General features: G+C 42.9%; 1 pseudogene; it reads right to left on the bottom strand.

Moving 5' to 3' along the window:
- Positions 1-805: 805 nt before the first annotated feature.
- LOC110285092 (protein arginine N-methyltransferase 1 pseudogene) lies at positions 806-1,911 on the bottom strand (annotated as a pseudogene).
- Between the last annotated feature and the right edge of the window lie 15,975 nt (positions 1,912-17,886).

Below are 17,886 nucleotides of genomic sequence, written 5' to 3'. Positions count from 1 at the left end.
TTTCTTTTTCATCCTTGCAACAATACAATGATGATGTGTCGCAGCTAAGAGATGACTTGGGCACATGACTCTGTCTGTCTTAGGCTCATCCATACTGTGCTTCAGAACAGTGGTAGAAAAGTCAGCACCCTTCCCAAGGCCTCCTCAACCCTGGCAATGTCACAGTCACTTCCATTGCTGAGACAGTCACATAGCATCATTAGATGATTTCTGGTTGGACAATCACTGTCCAGACATGGCATGAGGATGCACAACCATCTCTGCCTCTCCTTTGCTAAAAGATATAGATATAGATAGGTAGGTAGATAGATAGATAGAGATATATAGAGAGAAAGAGATAGAGAGAGAGATATAATAGATTTTACTTTCATTTATTGATTTTGTGTTTTGTATTTTGAAACAAGGTCTCATATATCCCAGGCTAGTCTGGAACTTGCTATGTAGCTGAGGTTGGCCTTGAGCTCCTGGCTTTTCTACATCTAATACCCAAGTGTCATGATTACAGATGCGCACCAGCACACAGGTGTTTTGTGATTATAGGTGCTCACCAGCACAGCTGGACCTCTCTTTTTCTACCCTACCTAAGAAGTTACTCCTAAAATTATACAAATAATGTTGCAAATTTCTTCTGGAATTTCTTTCTTTCTTTCTTTCTTTCTTTCTTTCTTTCTTTCTTTCTTTCTTTCTTCCTTTCTTCCTTCCTTTCTTCCTTCCTTCCTCCTTTTTAATTATTATTATTATTATTTTACTGAACTACCCCAGCCCCCAGAGCTGGTCATCTGAGGATTTATTGGCATAAATGCAATCATATAAAAACATAAGTTATGAAAAACACAGTCACAATGTATCCTCCCATCCCCCAAGCCCAGCCCTCGAGCCCCCTTCTGCATATCCGATAGTCTGTGGAACAAGAGAGCTCACACAGCTGACCCGTGAATTCCAGGTTGATGGTAAAGTCCAAGTAACGATTGTTTTTGGCGTTGGGCCTCATTACAATGGTGCCAAAGATCTCCTTGCCAATCTTCACTGTTAGATAGTCCTCCATGAAGAACATAGTCTATTTCCAATGTGTGTACAGGGACTCAGGACTGGTGGAGAAGCCAGTCCTCTTATGGCTTCTGTGAACTCGATGTTGAAGTAGGCCACCAGTACATGCATGTAGTCATTCCTCTTCACTTGCAAGCAGAAGGGGGAGGTGAAGGTCAGGTCCTCCACCTTGACTGTGTAGATGTCCACTTCCTTTATGAGGCAGGCATTGGTGACCAGCTGCTTTGGGTCCACCATGTCCACCAGGGGCTCCTTGATGGCCACGTCTTTAATGCAGGACATATCAAAGCTATATACATTCTCCCACCAGTGGATTTTGTAGTCTTTATACTGTCAGTCCTCAATGTCTGTCACATACAGGGTGGCCCAGTCTGGGAAGATGAGGCCATCGGGTGCCAGCCACTTGTCATGAATGTGCAGTATGGTGTTGAGCATGGACTCAGAAGAGGCTGTAATTCATCCACTCCCTGATGATATCCACTTTCTCCATGGGCAGCTCTACCTCCTCCACCTTGCCCTTGATGATGATTGCCACATGGTCTAAATTGTTGGCTTTGACAATCTTCACAGCATAATCAGAGATACTGGAACACTCAATCCCAATAATCTTACGGCTCCTGCTTTGGCAGCCAACATGCAAAGGATGCCAGTGCCTGAGCCCACATCCAGCACCACCTGGTCTTTGAAGAGATCCTGGTTGTGAAACATGGAGTTGCAGTATGTGAGGCTGTGTACCTCATCCTTCAGCATCTCCTTGTGGATGCCAAAGTGGGCATAGGAGTCAAAGTAGTAGTGTTTGGATGTCATGTCCTCAGCATTAGGCTTCTCACTACTTTTTGCTTGGCCACAGGAATCCTCCATGATGCAGTTCACGTGGACTTGACTGACACCATCTTCACCTGAGTCCTCTGGCCTCCAAGACCCCTCCCTTTGTGGAATTTCTATTATTTAACTTTCTACACCTTAATCAACCTGAATTTTGTTTTTGATGTTATGCTGATTAAATTCTAGGTTTGTTTTCCTCTACTTGGACAGTTCCTGGACATCACTGCTTATTAAACAAGCTACCTTTTCTGAGCTGATTTGCAAGGCCACTGTTTATATGTTGTCTGTAGGTTTCCAGATATTCATGAATCTAATTTAAACTCCATTTTCATCCATTGATTTTTAAACATTTACTTTTCTACATAAGTTATACAATGTTATTTATATTCAGCTCTAAGAGCATAGACCATTTTTCCATTCACTCGTGATCTTCCATATTAAGTATATTTAACAGTTATAGTCATAAGTATGATGAACATTTTGATAAATTCCTTTCTTACTATATGTTAAATTTTTCATATATCAATGAAGTTGACATTTTAGACATTTTTCTTAATTTATTCATTCTGTGTGTGGATGTGTGAGTGCACATGGGGAGGCAAGAGGACAACTTGAAGAAACAATATTTATTTTATTTATAAGTTTTCATCCGTTTAACTGTCTTATAACATTTTATAATTGTTACATAATAGCATGTTCTGCTTCTCTGGATGTGTGATAAAGCCTCTGAAATTAGATACAGTTGTTCCTTCTGCTCCAGAGCTAAAGCCAGTTAAACTCAAATCCTTTCAGAATGTTCCCTCTTACAGTACAATGGCCAGAAAATAAATCTCTAAACAGAATTGGTACAGCTTCTGAGGAATGAAGGGTTTCACAGAAAGAGGTTTATTATAGTTGATGTTTTATTGCTGTGGAGAGACATTATAACTAAGGCAATTCTTATTTATATAAAAAGAAATTAAAAAGGGTTTGCTTAAAGTTTCAGAGGGTTAGTTCACAATCATCAAGGTGGGGTACAGACATGCATGGTGCTGGAGCAGAAGTTGAGATATTTACAATCTGACCTTCAAACAGCAAGGAGAGAGAGAGAGAGAGAGAGAGAGAGAGAGAGAGAGAGAGAGAGAGAGAGAGAGAGAGAGAGAGACTGGACCTGTAGTTGGGCTTTTAAAGCCTCAAATCCCACACCCAGTGACCTAATTCTTTTCAAAATCAAGTATACAAATACATGAGCCTATGGGAGTATTCTCATTCAAACCACCTCTTTCCACTCACTTGTCTCCATATGCTTATAGCTATATCATAATAAAAAACTGCATTTAGTTCAACTCCAAAAGTCCCATAGTCTTCTACGGTCTCAACATTGTTTAAAAGTCCCAAGTCTCTTCTGAGTCTTAAGGTAATGTCTTAACTGTTACCCCTTGCAAATCAAAATAAGAAAGCATATCACACATTTCCAACATAAATTGGCACAGAATATACATCACTGTAGCTGGACCTATAGCAACTTTGTAGAATTTTTTTCTTTTACCCTTCTGCACTCCTCTTCTTCCATTATTTCAGCCTCACAACACTAGGTGGGAGATAAAAAAGAATAGAGGAGAAGGTGGTGATGTTATCATTAGGCTACTTCCTGCTGATTTTGAACATGGAGTTCCTTGGGTCAAGCTTGATCTTCGCAGTTAGGGGATCTAATTTCTTCTTTTCATTTCTTCACATGACTTCTTGACAAACTGCAACCAACTGTGACCAACAGCATTCAACCACCAACAGGCCAAATGGCCCTTTCTATCAGGGCTCTAGCATTTATACATTGTCTGAAAAGTCCCTAGAATTCCAAATTCACACACTTGCAGAAACTATCTGCAGGTAGAAAAACCATACCCTGCTAGAGCATGAGGCAAATCATAGTCAGCTGCTGTGGACAACCTGAAGCAGCCCCATATCCCACATCAGAGATTAAAACAAAAATATATTCTCATAATATTTCTGTGGCTTTTATTTTAAAGAAACCAAAATTCTCACTATACATTGCTATTTGAAAGGGGAGGGAAGGTACATAATAAAGAAATACTGAATAATACAAGACTGAAAACCTGCTGGGCATAGTCCAAACTCTGCATCTCCATGTCTGATGTCAAAGTTCTCTTTCGATCTCCCACTCCTTTTAGCTTTGTTGACTACAACCCACTTCTTTCTTTGGGGCTGGTTCCACACCCTGTTAGCAGATCTCCTTGTCAGATATCCCACAACTCTGGTATTTCTTATATCTTAGGGTCTACAACATAATTCAGGCTTCATCTTCATAGCTTCATGCAATGGCCTCTCCAGCCCTCTTCTTCTTCTTCTTCTTTTGGGTGGGGAGGGTTTCGAGACAGGGTTTCTCTGTGTAGCCCTGGCTGTCCTGGAACTCACTTTGTAGACTAGGCTGGCCTCGAACTCAGAAATCTGCCTGCCTCTGCCTCCCAAGTGCTGGGATTAAAGGCGTGCACCACCACGCCCAGCTGCAAAGGCACTTAAATGTTTTCCTTAACTGTAGAGGAAGATTCCATAACCCTTTCCTGTATATGTTGACTTTAAAGCCAGAGCCATATGACAGAAGCTTACAAGTTTTTCTGCTCTATGGGGCTGGAATCTGGGTCCTTCATTGAATTACATTTACATAAGCTTTCTGGTGAGATGATATCCTTTACAGGCTAAGCTTTTTTTAAATACTCTTTTACAAGTTGGAAGCTTAACTGGGTGGGGGTATGAAGACACCACTTTATTCCATTTAGCTTTTCTTTTCATTCAGACCTTTTCTTAAGCTTTCTATCTCCTTGAACACAGGACTAGACTCCAACAATGCAGTTACTGGTGTTTCTTTTCTCCTCAAACTGTATATTTTGTACTTTTCTTTGTTTAGATTGCTCCTTTTCAATTGTAGATCTGTATAAGAATGATAACTAGTAACTACATAATACAGTCAATACTAGACTGTCTTGAAACTGCTTTGATAATGCCATTATCCAAAAACTCTTCAATTTAGCTCCTGGCAAATTTTTAGGACTAGTGTAAAAAGCAGCCAGCCATATTCTTGGCCAAAAGTCCACAAGAGTGGTCTAAACCACTTGCTAATATTCTTTCCCTCTGAAACCTGTAATCCACTATTTTTAAAACCACTGTCTTCCATGTTCCTACTAGATTGGCCCAGTAAGCCTTGCTTAAAGCATTTGACTGCTTTTTTCTGGGCAGGGGTGTCTTTGTGACCTTCACAGGCAGCGTGAGAAACTAGAGAATGCAGTTTTAGCACAACACAACTCAGTAGCCAGCATTGGTTTAAACTCTGGGAGTCTGACCCTGGATTGTTTTATTTAAACACAGCACAATCTGATGGAAACTATTCTTACAATGATTAACTCTATCCTAAATGTACAAAGCTTACATATGTCATAAGGTACATATGTCACCTTTCATAAAAATAGGCTCTACAGAACAGACTAACTGAGAAAAACAAGGTTTTAAGAAGGGCCCAGAAGAAGGTCTGCTGCCAAAAAAGTCTTTGGCCATACATAGTGTACAAAGGTTGCCAGGCAAAACAGCACATCCTCTCTAGCTTTCTGGAAGGGACACAGGTTTTGCATTCCTTCCCTTGAAGGAACAACCCTGCCTGCTTTACATTCTAGGTTTCTTTAGTGCATGTCTGTGAGTACAAAGACCTCCATATTCCCTAAACCTTTTATAGTACAAGTCCAAAGCCTTTCACATGTCACCAACAAACAGCACACAGTCAGGCCTGTTACAGCAATATGCTGCTTCATGGTAACAACTGCTGTCTTTGTTACTGTTCTGTTGCTGTGAAGAGACACCATGACTAATATAACTTGAAAAAGAAAGGATTTAATTGAGAGCTTGATTACAGTTTCAGAGAGTTATTCAGTGATCATCATGGCAGCAAGCAGACATGCATGGTGCTGGAGCAAAAGCTGAGAGCTTTGCATCCTGATCTGCAGGCATAAGGCAGAGGAGAGAGTGAGGAGAGGGAGGGAGAGAAAGAGAGAGAGGGAAAGAGCACAAGAGCACCTTGTGTGGGCTTTTTGTTTTTTTGTTTGTTTGTTTGTTTTTTGAGACAGGGTTTTCTCTGTATAGCCCTGGCTGTCCTGGAACTCACTTTGTAGACCAGGCTGGCCTCGAACTCAGAAATCTGCCTGCCTCTGCCTCTGCCTCCCAAGTGCTGGGATTAAAGGCATGCGCCACCACCTCCCGTTGTGTGGGCTTTTTTAAAACCTCAAAGTTCCTTCCTAGTGACACATCTTGTCCTTTCCAAACAGTTCATTAACTGGGGACTAAGCATGTAAATAAGTATGTTCTTATTTAAACTACCACAGGGTTCTCAGCATAAGAGTGAAGGAAAACAGATTATTTAAGAAAGTTTGTCACTATCAATTTTTTTATTAGGTTCAACTTTACTTCAAAAGTGAAAGCAAAATAAAGACACTTTCAGACAATCAGAAGCCAGAGTCGGAGCAGTGGGAGATATTGGTGATAGATAGTCAATGCTAACTGAACAATGCTTCTTCTTCAGGATACAGAGAAACAGTAGCACGCAGTGTCCGTTTCTTTCCCTGCTGCTGCAATAAAGTACCACGAGGCAAAAGCATCTTAAGAGAGAAAGAATTTATTCCAGGGTGCAGTCCATCTTGGTGAAGAGCAGGTGTTGGTAGCTTGAAGCATCCGATTGTACTGCATCCACCATTGGGAAGCAGAGAAAATGACTTCAATTATGGTGCTAAACCTTCCCATCTTGCCCAGCCAGCATCTTCTTCCTGCCCTTAGGAAAGTATTCCCATCAAGATAATCCCTTACAAGAGAGCCCAGAGGCTTATCTCTCAGACCATTCTAGATTCTGTCAAGGTGGCAATCAACACTAACAACCACGACAGACAGAAACCTGGAACTACAGGAGATGATGAGCAACAATAGAAATGGTAACTATTGACAAGTCCTTTCCTCTTACTCTGTAAGTTTGCATGATCGTTAGTAAAACAAACATTTTCACCAGACACGTTGATGTACATCTGTAATCCTAGCATTTGGAAGGTAGAAGCAGAAGGAATAAAAAGCCAGCCTCTGACTACGTAGTGAGTTCAAGGCCAGTCTGGGGTGGTACATGAGTCTCCCATCTCAGAAAGAAAACAGAAACATTGTAATTTGAGGTGTGTAGTAGACATGATTCTCACATATGACAACAGAGCACATGGGTGAGGCCAGGATATGGTCAACAGACTCTTTAGTTTGTAAACTGGTACAATATTGACTTTAACAAGAATATGGGCATACCAAGTTTCACAGTGGCACCCTGGAAACAACTTCCAGAATGTAAATAAGAAATATTGGCTTTGAGCTTGACATTGAGCAGCTCTATTGAGATACAGCAGTGTTGGTCTTGATCATATGACTCTCTTCATTAGTGGAATCCCCAGAAAAGCTACTGTCATTTCCCATGTTTCTATACATCACCCTGGGAGGTTCTGCCCTTCCATGTGAGAATAACCTGTCCAACTGCCTCGGCCACAGGAAGCTTCCTGTTTTAGAACCCTGAATGTTTATGGCTACTTGTGCAACATATTAGCAAGAGTTAGCTAATACGTTAGGATTTGAAAATGGGCCTAAGAGTGGGTATGAAATGTAGGGAGATCCAGTACCTGACACACAGCTCTCTGGATCAGTCTGGCCAGGCTCAACGGCTCATGCTGTGATCACTCAAGAGATGGAGGCAGGAAGAGCAGAAGTTTGAAGTCAACCTTAAGCTAGCCTGCAAACTCGTTGCCAACCTGAGCTCATGAAACCTTGTCTCAAAAAGGAAAAAAAAAATCAAAAATTTCCTACACAATTTGAAGCCTGCTAACACATTAAACCCACCACTGCAGTGATCTTCTGTCTTGTTCCCCCACTTCTTTCCTGCACAACCCCCACCTCTAAAACAGTCTGTGGTCCATATGTGGTACTCAATTACTCACTGTTCCTTAAGGAATAACTGTAAGGGAGCAAGCTGGTGGATGAGAAAGGAGCAGGTTGACTAGCAATCAGAGTTAACCATGGCTGTGATGGAGACAGACTGGTGAGGTTTTGAGGCCCTCTCTAAGCCCAGGCAATCACACTTGGGTTAGTTAGGAATCAGAGTTAGGAGCAGACAAGTAACAGGACTGGTGTAAGACTTTAAGACCAATCAGGGAATGACTGTAATCTCAGTAGTAGGAAGGGAGGAAGGTAAAGGTTTGAGGTCCCTGGGCTACAGAGGAGACCACTCTGAAGAACAGGGGAGAGAGGGAAGAAAGGGGAAAGAAGCAGAGGGAAAGGAAGGGAAAGGGAAAAGAGGAGAGGAGAGGAGAGGAGAGGAGAGGAGAGGAGAGGAGAGGAGAGGAGAGGAGAGGAGAGGAGAGGAGAGGAGAGGGGAGGGGAGGGGAGGGGAGGGGAGGGGAGGGGAGGGGAGGGGAGGGGAGGGGAGGGGAGGGGAGGGGAGGGGAGGGGAGGGGAGGAGGAAGGGGAGGGGAGGGGAGGGGAGGGGAGGGGAGGGGAGGGGAGGAGGAAGGGGAAGGAGAGAAGAGAAGAGAGGAGGAGGGGAAAGGAGAAGGGAGGGGACAACAGAGGAGAGGAGAAAAGGGGAGAGAAGGAGAGGGGGAGAAGAAGGAGAGGAGAGGAAAGGGGAGAGGAAGAGAGAAAAGGAGAGGAAAGAAGGAGGAAGGAGAGGACAGGGGATGAGAAAAGGGGAGAGAAAATGAGAGAAGAAAAGAGGAGAAGAAAAAGGAAGAGAAAGAGAAAGGGAGAAGTGAGGAGAGGGAAAGAGAGGAGAAGACAAAAGAGAGGAAAGGAGGAGAGGGGAGGGGGGAGGGGAGGAGAAGGGAGGAGAGTTTATTGGAGGTACTCAACTGGAATTGCATAAACTAGATACTGGATCATAGTAGTTGAACAGAAAGGGGTGAAGACATAAAAGAAAGGTAGAAAGGTTCGTCAGAAAGGGTTAGCCTGGGACACAGTTACATAACTGACCTCTAGTGGGCAGATAGGTGGCTTTCGCAAATACTGGCTTTTTACACTCTAAAAGCATCTACATGGATAGTTGAAAATAGAGCCTCAAATCTCCAGAGATAAACTCTAAATTCACAGACTTGACTCAGATCTGGACATGAGAGAGGATAATATCACCAAAGAAGGATGAGGGAATATATCTAGAGAAAAGGAGGAAAAGGGGGCTCTTGACAAATGGCCGTTATGTTTACATAATCCCACTTGGGAGAGGAGATTGGACCAAAAAGAGAGAAAACAGCCTAGTGGGCAGACATAGAGAGCAAAAGGAATGCCATGGAACTCCCGGAGACTGGGTGAACGGGCATCCAGTGGCTCTGATTCCTATAGGATTATCCTGACTGATGACTAAATCAAGGGGGCTGTAAACCTGGATTGTAAAGGCCAGAGCACAGCGCATGTGCAGAGGTTGCACTGGCAAAATGAAGAGCAGTGGAGTGGGGCTATGGCCGACTCAGCTGCTGGAGAACTAAAGTGTACCAGAGAAGCAGGAAGGGGATTACGGAAAGGCCCAGAAGTCAGATGAGAGGAGCAAGGCTTCCTGGGAAGGCTAATACTTCCTGATCATCCAGTTTCCCTGGCTGCAGTGAGCTTCAGGGTGAAACAAGGGAAGACAACTTAGTCTAAGCCCCAGACACCTTAAAGCTGTGCTCTTGCTGCGCTGCTCTCTTTGGTTCATTACTGTTCTTTCAGCAAGAACCTGGGCAGGCACTGTTTTTCCAGTCACAAGGCCAAATGATCAAAGTCAGGAAAGAGCCCATGTTCCTACTGTTCCCAAGATACCCTAACACTGCTTTGTGAAGCTCTTAATATCACTTAGCTCCTGGTACTCAACGGGATGAAAAACTTTCACAGAGTGCTAACTATTCCAACAAAACCCACTTGAACTCTTACCCATTCCTTGCATCTGACCTTGACATTTCTTGAAAATAAACCCCAGCTAACTAGCTCAAAGGAGCAGGGACAAAGGATGGGGTGAACAGTTAGATAAAAGATTTCTGTTTTGTTTTAATTAAGAGAAAATGTTTCATCTTTATGGCCCTGGTGGGTCTAGAACTCACTATATAGAATAAGCTGCCCTACTGCCAAGACCGAAATGCGTGCCACCAGTCGAAGCTGAGATAAAGAATTTTGGATGTTCCTAAGAAGTATTCCCAAACCTCGAAGCATCCAGGCATTCCCACATGTGTGGAAACTGCCAGTAATCTGTGTGTGGAGAGTTGTACTGAAACAGCTGTCTTCTAGATGATGGTGACAAGGGCTTGCTGCTCTGGTCACTTTCTTGGTCCTGTGGGGAAGACAGAGCAGCTCTCCCTCCGCTTCCCTATAAGCCAGGAGACTCAGGCTTAGAAAGTGAGAAGCTGGCCTGGAGGAGGCAGTGAGACTGAGATCTGAACTTAGCCACCTCATGCCAGAGCCACTGTGTGAAGCAGCCTGTAGCTGGGCCACATTTGTTTTCATCATACTGGACAAGCAGAATGGATCATTTGAATTTTGTACTTTTCTAAAACTGGGTGACCATGTGGTTATGAAACATTTGTCGGTTTCACATTCCAACAGGTTGTCTGTCATATTTATCCTGAGAAATATGAGTGGCTGAGGGGGCACATGCCAGCAAGCAAAGGCAGGGCACAGATGCTGTAGAAGGCCATGTCTGCATCACTGCCCTCTGCAAGAGTCCTGTCAAAGCACATCTTGACTTACAGATGGACATTCAAACACAGACAGACAAGGCACCTGCTGGAGCAGGGTGTGGCAAGGGTGTGGCTGGGACTGGTGCTGCAACTATGACTGTAACAAAGCCTCTTTTTCTGTTAAGTAGATCAAGGAAGGTCCTCCTGACTTCCTTCATCCGTCCTCCAGGGTATCATTCTCAGAAGGGCTCAGCTTCAAGAGGAAGTATGTTTCCTAAAGTAGGAAAAATATGAAATAGTGTAAGCCAAAATAACAAGGTGCATACAGGGATTTTAAACAAGTTCTGGTGATCTAAAGCTAAGCATATTCGTGTGCACATTCAGCTCAGCTATTTTATGAATTTGATGAGTAGCCTGTGCATAGAGTAACATTTTCTGCATCTTTGGGAACCATGTTTGTGAAGCTGTGTGATTTAGTGATTGAGAATGGAGAAGCTCTGATGAGGACAGGCCTCTGCTGATGAGGACACAGTGCATTTTCTTACTTTTGAACAGTGGACTGCATGGTTGATAAGTTTGAGATTCTTAGGTGAGAACAAACAGCATAGGAGTTGCGAGTGAAGTCAGAATCCTCAAATTACAGTGGTCCTTCCTTATCCACAGGGTAAGCCTCATCCCCTTGGATATCTGAAATCATGAAAGATGCTAGGTTCTATACAAATGTTTGCTTCCTATCTATACATAACTATGACACTATCAAACAACAACAACAATAATAAAGTAGGAAATTATAACATACTATAAAAGAAGTTAAGTGATCATGGTCTCTCTCAGAGTATTTGACTGTACTGAACTCAATTTTCCTATGGTAGCAGGAGACACCTACTTGGCAAAATGGAGATGGGCAATGTTCTCTGTGATATCACATTAGGGCACTAACTAAGGGTACTAGAACACAAGCATCATGATGCCACAACAGACATTCTGATAACTGAGATAGATACTAGGTAACTGAGAACCTGGTAGTACATACACTGGGTAGTACATATACAGTGGACAGAGGAGATGGATGATGTCTGGTGGGCAAATGGAACAAGACAATTATGAGTAAATACAATGTCTTTGTGGTAGTTTGAATGTGCTTGGTCCAGGAATGGCACTATTAGGAGGTATGGCCTTGTTGGAATAACTGTGGCCTTGTTGGAGAAAGTGTGTCACTGTGGGTGTGGGTAATGAGACCCTCCACCTAACCACATGCAAGTCCCCTAGCAGCCTTCAAATGAAGATATAGAATTCTCAGCTCCATCCTGCCTGGACACTGCCACACTCCCACCTTGATGATAATGGACCTCTTAACCTGTAAGCCAGCCCCTATTAAATGTTGCCCTTATAAGCCTTGCTTTGGTCATGGTGTCTGTTCACAGCAATGAAACCCTAACTAAGACAGTCATGAAAGGCATCAGTAATGGAATCATGGATTGTTCTATAATAAACTAATGAGTGCTGCCAGCCATTTGCAATACTCTAACCTTAATAGGATCCTGAGCTAATGAAAGAATGTGGACTGTGAAGACGAAGTAATTGGACTGTGATTAGTGACATTGACTGTGGATGTGGTGTTTATTGTATAAGAGAACATTCTTTTCTTGACTCTGTAGCCCAAAGTGACCTTAAACATGATCTTACTGCTTCGACCTCCCAGCACACACACACACAGACACACACACACACACACTCATGCTCACACACACAGACACACACACATGTACACAGGCTCACTCATGCACACATAGAAACACACACATTTGCACGCACACATAGAATCACACACACACACTCACATGAAAAAGAATACAGAAAGGAGACAGAGATACAAGAGTGAAGAGGAGAGAAAACCAACACAGAGGGAAAAAAGTAATGATTTTAGCAGAGAATACAAGTTTCATCTTATGAATAATTCCTTCTTTTGCATGTTTGAAAATTACCAAAATAGGAATTTGGAGTCAGGGTTGATGATACTTAGGGACATGTGGGTGATGATTGATTCCAAGTGAGAGATGAGAATAGCAATGTTCTCCTGAGCTGGAAAAAGGTGCCTGCCACTGCAGAGGACTGTAATTCAAAGTGTGTAAAACTCTGCCTGAGCTCACCCAGGTGGTCATTACACTAGTGCCCAAGCTTGAGGCATGAGGGATCTCCCCTTACCTTGGGCTTTGCCAGGTAGAAAGAACAAATGCTAGTCACCAAGCAAAGAGAGTAGAGGCATAGGAGCTCACAACCAGAGGACAAGGAGCCTGTGTCTAACTGTACGTGTGCCAGCACTGTTTCCCAGCTCCCATTTATACCTTGACCATTGGTAGAAGACCCTCCATGGCTCTCAGTCCATTCTGGCTCCTGCATCTATCACTATTATTCAGTATCCCCAAGACATCTACTCATAATCATAATTTTGTAGCATGAACCAAATTACATCCTTTTCAAGTTTTCTGTCAGGTCATATTTTAACTTGTTACAAGAAACAAACAATCAAAAAAACAAAAACAAAAAATCCTCAATAACTTTTTGAAAGTATAGGATCAAAACTGATTGTTTAAGTAATGTCTTAGTTAGGGTTTTACTGCTGTGAGCAAATACCATGACCAAGGCAAGTCTTATAAAAGACACCACTAAATTGGGGCTGGCTTGCAGGTTCAGTCCATCATCATCAAGGTGGGAGCAGGGCAGCATCTAGCCATGCATGGTTCAGTCAGAGCTGAGAGTTCTACATCTTCATCTGAAGGCTGCTAACAGAATACTGGCTTCCAGGCAGCTAGGATGAGGATCTTAAAGCCCACACCCACAGTGACACACCTACTCCAACAAAGTCACACCTACTTCAACAGGGCTACACCTTCTAATAGTGCCACTCCCTGGGCCAAGCATATACAAACCATCACAAGTGATATACACACGTACCCATGCTCTCAAGGTAGAAATAGCTGCATTCAGTCTGTGATCTGGTATGAACTGATACCAGTCGAGCAGAGAGAACAATCTGGAAATAGAAGGCCTGGACCTGGGTACCCTGAAACTTCATTTCTTTCCATGAAACCTGTCACAAATATCAATTGTGGCTTTTCCAAAATAAACTTTCTTGCAAAGTCTGATTGTAAAGGCCATTGAGGGACAGCATTGTTGCTTTTCTATAGTCCAGCAAGTACTTTCTCCAGAAGGGCATAGAAAGACTGATTCAGCCTAAGAAGCTTTATGCTTCTGTTCTGGGGACATGACTGGTGTTGCTGAATGGTATCATGGGCTGGATAATTGTGCTAATTCTTAACCCTGGCTGTTAAGAGGTTCAGAATCACATCAGATTCCCATCTGTGATCAAAGCCATGTGCCCTGGCTGCCTTTGCATCCTTGTAGCCCAGGTTGGCCTCAAGCTTGCTCTTTAGCCAAGAAAGACCTTGAAGTTCTGGTTCTCCTGCCTCCATCTCCCACTTGCTGGGATGACAAGGGTGTTCCACCATGCCCAGAGATGCTTTCGACTTCTTATTTTATTCCAGCTGTCATTGTGTAAGTCACTTTGACATCTCAGGATGAGGAGGTGTGGAAATCAGGAAAAGAGCAGTAGCTGAACCTGAAATACCTCAAGGCTGCTCCACTAGCAGGCTATTCCTCCAGCAGGCTGTTCCTCCAGCAGGCTGTTCCTCCAGCAGGCTGTTCCTCCAGCAGGCTGTTCCTCCAGCAGGCTGTTCCTCCAGCAGGCTGTTCCTCCAGCAGGCTGTTCCTCCAGCAGGCTGTTCCTCCAGCAGGCTGTTCCTCCAGCAGGCTATTCCTCCAGCAGGCTGTTTTCAGGCTGCATATGTGCCAGCAGAATCCAGGCAACTTCTGGAACACATGTGCTGCAGCCAGCACCTGACCTGAGTCCACATTCAATGTAAGAAAGGCAAAGTTTCATCCAGTGCTCTTAACTGTCAAGAGCAATACAATGGAGCTGTCAGATGGGTATTTTGTGATGTGCAGATGCTATGAAGGAAGAGTGTACTGCTGCAATGCTCTACCACCCCAAAGTGTCACACCTGCATGACTTGATGACACATAAATTGCACCACAAGACCTGGGAAAAATGGGAACTGCATTGTAGATCTGCTGTACCAGATATCATAGTCTATGACAATTTTGCAATAGACTCCACTATCCCACATTTCTCTATTCCATGTGTGTGGGTTTACATGTGTACAAAAACATAAAGTACATGTGCAGATTTGTGCTTATACATATGGAAACCAACCTTGGTCAACCTTGAGTGCCATTCCTCAGGAGCCAGCCATCTTGTCTTCTACGGCATGGTCTCTCTTGCCTTGGAACTCTCCAATTGGGCTAGTAAGACTGGCTAGTGAACCCCTGGGATTCTCCTGATTGTTTCTGCCAGATTGGGGTTGTAAGAATCCATCACCATGCCTTTTAAAGGGGAAATTGAACTCAGATTCTCAGCACTACACTGACTACATTGCATAGCCCCATTGTTCCATTCTTACATGAGTAAGTTGCCTGTAGTCAAGTGGCCATAGTTAAGGATGAGTTAATGTCATAAGGCACTGGATTCCAGGTTCCTCGCTTACTGTTGGCCATGCCCACTGACGATCCACACCTCTGTTTTTCCATGTATCCTATACCTAGTTGTCATTGTCTTTTTTTCCCTCAGGTCAAAGTACTACATGGTCTACAAAACACTTTAATTCTTCATAGGAGAAGAGCCTCAAAAACATAAAGCCACATGGAATAAAGTAAAAGACTCACTAGACAACTGGCCAATTGGATTCAGGGTTCAAATGTCAGAGAAGACACCTTGCACCAGAGAGGTACCCATGAATGTCACAAAGCTTGTGGAAATGCCTGGAGAAGTCTATCAGCCTATGTGAAACATTTGTAATTCCAATATTTAAATGCTACTCTGGGTCTGGCCAGCATGGTGGACATACTGAGAAAGGACCCCTATGAACAGGTACAAAAGCAGGAGAGTGAGAGCTCTCCCTGAATCACCTGGTTTCTGTTCAGACATCTGCTGGGACTGCTGACACTTGAGCAACTAAACAGTGTCACCAGGAGCACACACAACACTCTAAGTTCCCTTGGGAACACCTTGCCACTTCAGAAAGCATACCTTCACATCAGAGCAATCAACAGCATTATGGTCTAAAACTTCTTTCCCTCTAAGGGGAAAAGTGTTGCAAGAAATATTTAAAAATGAACCTGTCAACTCTCCATGGGCCAGGCCATACTTCCATGCTCCTTTTGGCCTGTCAACTCTCTGGTCACACCAGACCACTGGACCATCTCTCCAGAGGTTACCTCTGCTCGCGATCTCTCTGATGGGGGCCCCCGAGTTCCTCTCGCTACCATGTAACACCCCACACCCCACAGTCAGCCATCACATCACAATACCCAGTACCCAGGTAGAATCAAGACTCTTAAAGCTTAATTAACCAATCAGATTTATGTATCAATAGAATTACAATTTACAAGATGCCAATACAATAATTTCAGAGCCAATTGATAATGATAAAAGCTTTATCCCAATATTTCTAGCCTTGGGAAATCATAGTTACTTGTGGCTGGTAAATGCCACGTGGGTACACGTCTGCAGCCATCTTCCTTTCTCTCCTCTGAGTCTCTCTCTCTCTCTCTTTCTCTCTCTCTCTCTCTCTCTCTCTCTCTCTCTCTCTTTCTCTCTCTCTCTCTCTCTCTCTCTCTCTTTCTCTCTCTCTCTCTCTCTCTCTCTCTCTCTCTCTCTCTCTCTCTCTCTCTCTCTCTCTCTCTCTCTCTCTCTCTCCTCTTAGCTCTGCTTTCCTTTTCCCTGTCCAATCACAGGCCTCCCACTGCCCTAATATGATTGGACAGGGAAAATCCTGCAACATTTCACCCTTTCTGTTTAATTTAAAAAAAAAAAAAAACCTTTCTCTCAAAATATAATTTGAGCACAACCATTACCATTTTGCAATTTATATGGTATAAGATAGACCTAACACCCAGTCCAACATTTTTGCCAATAAAATTGAACACTGTCCTCTATCCCAACTTAAAAGACTATAGCTCTGCACCTGGCTATGTCTTGGCCTCAGACTGAATGCTATCTGAAAACTATCCTCTCAAATCTGTTCCTCTCAAAGTAAATAGCCTGGTTTGGCTAGGAGACTATAAGTCTTCAACCCTGTCAGAAATCCAAGAACAACTGATATTAACTGAAAATATATGGGAAGCCTAACACAGCTTCCAAAACTTAGCCAATTTATAGAGACCACTGATCACCTGGACAGTCCCTTTCTTCAAAATGTTGGAGCATCAGTCTTCAGCCTTCTGGACAGGATCATCTGACAGACCTTATAGAAATGGGACTTATATTAAGGACTAGCCTACTCTGTCTCAGCAGAACCAAACTGTCCTAAACCTGTAATTGTATCCTTTCTTTTGACAGTATTATGACTATAGGTGAAATGAGGCAATTCTTGCCTAGTGGCTGTCTTGCCACAACAGGAGTAACTCATAGATGCTCAAGTTCTTCTTTGAATCCAAAACAGGGGAAGCTGTCAGGAGCAGATATTAATTAACTTATTTGAATAAATAATATTAAATGTCACATTCTGTGGATTTATGACATTTTTGAAAACCAACTATCTATGTAATCTGGAATGTTGTCCGTTAACTACTCTCAGCTATTTCTAATTAAAATCTTGAAAACACCCTAACAATAAACTCAGAGCCATGAATCTGATATTTGGCCCTAAACTCACAGGCTTAAACATCTCAGATCAGTTTATAATAACAGTAATAGAAGGACTGGGTCTAAGTCCTGTACTTTAAAATTTTTAGTATTAATAGAAGAAATTTATACCAATGAAAACCTTGATTTTGCATCAAAATAAATTCTGTACCAAAGTGAGACATCCTGTAGGCTTAGATTTTTCCTCATAAAATTGCAAAGCTTCTGTAAGCCAAAGGACACTGTCAAGAAGACAAAAGACCACCAACAGATTGGGAAAGGATCTTTACCAATCCTAAATCTGATAGAGGGCTAATATCCAATATATATAAAGAACTCAAGAAGTTAGACTCCAGAAAACCAAATAACCCTATTAAAAATGGGTACAGAGCTAAACAAAGAATTCTCAACTGAGGAATATCAAATGGCTGAGAAGCACCTAAAAATGTTCAACATCCTTAACCATCAGGAAAATGCAAATCAAAACAACCCTGAGATTCCACCTCACACCAGTCAGAATGGCTAAGATAAAAAATTCAGATGACAGCAGATGCTGGTGAGCATGTGGAGAAAGAG

Source organism: Mus caroli, unplaced genomic scaffold, assembly GCF_978045245.1.
Source record: "Mus caroli unplaced genomic scaffold, Mus_caroli_1 scaffold_19, whole genome shotgun sequence".
Classification (NCBI taxonomy): domain Eukaryota; kingdom Metazoa; phylum Chordata; class Mammalia; order Rodentia; family Muridae; genus Mus; species Mus caroli.
The sequence above is the reverse complement of the archived record's forward strand: the minus strand, read 5'-3'. Positions and strand labels throughout refer to the sequence as shown.